General features: G+C 36.8%; 2 protein-coding genes across 3 annotated transcripts in view; one reads left to right on the top strand and one right to left on the bottom strand.

Annotated features, from left to right (window-relative positions):
• LOC122246383 (prestin) overlaps window positions 1–1,214 on the bottom strand; it is an 84,747-nt gene extending 83,533 nt beyond the window's left edge. Inside the window, exon 1 of the mRNA XM_086555736.1 lies at window positions 829–1,214. The gene's annotated coding sequence lies outside the window, so the exon portion shown is untranslated. The remainder of the gene's footprint in view (window positions 1–828) is intronic.
• A 261-nt stretch (window positions 1,215–1,475) lies between these two features.
• Psf2 (DNA replication complex GINS protein PSF2-like protein) overlaps window positions 1,476–2,500 on the top strand; it is a 7,536-nt gene continuing 6,511 nt past the window's right edge. The window contains exon 1 of one of the 2 annotated variants that reach the window (XM_043004920.2): window positions 1,476–1,508. The gene's annotated coding sequence lies outside the window, so the exon portion shown is untranslated. Of the gene's footprint in view, window positions 1,635–2,500 lie in introns of both variants that reach the window. The other variant, XM_043004919.2, reaches the window with a different exon arrangement.

Here is a 2,500-nt window from a genome sequence, read left to right on the forward strand (position 1 = left end):
GAATTAAAAATATTTTGCGAGTAGACGTCAGGGCGCCTTGCGAATGGGGGGTGGGGGGGGATTTCCGTCTCGGGTAAAAGCGTGTAAATGTAATGATGCGCACATGTACTATATTACGGTCCAACAGAGAGGCGTGTGTCTATGTTGGAAACTTATTGCATTTAAGGAAGCATATACGCGAATTATTTACGCCAGGCAGGGCACAAATCTCATATATATCTATTCACATATATTCAAATATATGTCAAATATGTCAGGGAAAATAAAAGATATATCAGGTGCAATTATCATACTTTCCAACGTGTCGTGTCGCTGTTTGATAAAACAGTCTGGAATGCAATAGCAAATAACACTAGCAAAATGTCTTGGAGTATAAACCTCTTTATATTGTCATTACCATCTAATAACATAAACCATCAAACTTTCCCATCGACTTTTCTTTCATTTCCAATGAAAATAAATAACCGAAAAGTCAAATTGATCGACTTCCACCTAAACAATCCAGTTTATGCATTACAATAGGACTTGTTTCGGCCGTAAACTATCAAATGAGTAATAGATATGTAAAGTAACTAATTTGAAATACCAAAATACTCACTCCGTTTGTTCAACTTGCACTTGTCGTATCCTATATCTCGATCCTAGAGCCGTCATTGCCAATAGCTGACCAGTCTAAATTTAAAATGGAATCTGCTTTGCAATCAAAAATCACTTTCTATTTACATAATGCAGTCATTAAAAAAACACATGTAATTATTGTTACAAGAGTGTCCCGTGACAGGATGTACCTACTTCGCTTGGAAAATACAATTAATAATAAATACATACCTGCCAGACAAATCCAGTTAGGACCAGCTTCTATGACTCGTTTATTTCCTGTTTATGATAATGCAAAGTCACATGCTTTGTCTCATGAAGTCAAGACACCTCAGGACGTGGTAAGCTGACTTGCTTCGAGTTTCCCGTGTACCCGTAGAGGCGGGCGAGAGACACTCACGCTATGCTATATCCTAAACCATTTCTACAGCTGATTTTCACGCAATGACGCAACCTCTCGACCACGGGAGTTATTTTAGCATCTTTATTTCTCTCGGGGTGGCGAATCACATTTCCACTCGCAGTCATTTCGTCCGTCCTTTTGTGCATCACTCGGTTATATTAGATTAGTAAGAAACGCCGATCTAATAGTATAATCTGGGCAATTTGTGCTCGTAATTAAGATTCATCTCACGTTTGAGAACTGGTTTTGTCGTCTGCTAGGATAAACGTTGCTGGTCCGGGGAACGTTGCAGAAATAATACTTTAAGAAAGGACCTAACAACCAATATGTTGAAAGTCTACAACGATATATAAAACATTACTTTTAAATCTTATTAAATCTTATTGCAATAATTGTTTTTTACAGTAAATAAAAAAGAAAGAAATTAGACACAGGTTCTTAGGAACACAACTACAGCGCCTTGTGTTTGTTTACGTCTGAGACGCGGGAAACGACACCAGTTGGCGGTGTGAGAAATCAGCTTATTTTTGGGAAACTAGGGCTTTATTCTCTCGAATATTCAATACCACGTTGCCTCGTTACTTCGAGGTTTACGTGTGACTGTTGATTGATAAGTTTCATGCTTTAATATCAGGTAACTTAAGCGAATTAGCGGGCAAAGCTTGGTAATATGCTGAGAAGGATTGGCCATGAAAAAGGGCTATTGAAGTAATTTACCGAGATTTTCCATTTCGACAAAAGTATTTTTGCATGATTTTGTAGTTCATGTTAACATGAGAGTGTATTAGAATGGTGGCGTTGTCCAGAATAGACTGGAAAACTCAAATTTAGCGACTGAGGTGCTTTGTTCCTGAAAATTCCTGCGGTTCTGGCCATTAAGCGTGCGGTTGTTTATTTCTTTGTTCGTTATTTTGAAGGACCTTGAAACTTAAATAGCGATGCTTCAAACACTCTTCTTTCATTACCAGAATCTGTTATTGCACCAAAACATTCGGATGTGGCCACAGCTGTCACATTAAGTCAGGAGTTATTGGTAGAGAGCTTGGCAATGCATTGCACTTTTCCGTGTGATGTGTAATAAGCCGCCAGATGTGATAGATTTTTAAAAACTATTACTTTTTTAGTCTTTTTCTGGACCTAACTCGAGTTTGATTTCAAATTTAGTCTTATATTTTGAATAAGATATATAGGAGTATTTAAGAATTTCCAAAGTTCAAGTAGAGTTTTTCCTCCCTTCTGAATCTTTACTGAGAGAGTTTAAAGATGTTAAATTTGCATTTTTAAAGACTGCAGATATGTTCATATCAATACCACATAAGAATGCCAAGTTATATGATGCCTAATTTTCTATAATCAGATGAATGACCAATGTATATTAATTGGATTATGTGTATGATATATACAGTATGTTTATCAATGGTAAATATTGTACACTTCAGACACCTCTAGCAAGCTGATATACCTTCTCTTCAGTCTGAAAACTTACCACCTTTAGATGCA

This window comes from Penaeus japonicus, unplaced genomic scaffold, assembly GCF_977035675.1.
Source record: "Penaeus japonicus unplaced genomic scaffold, GWHDUDI00000001_assembly GWHDUDI00000031, whole genome shotgun sequence".
Taxonomy (NCBI): Eukaryota; Metazoa; Arthropoda; class Malacostraca; order Decapoda; family Penaeidae; genus Penaeus; species Penaeus japonicus.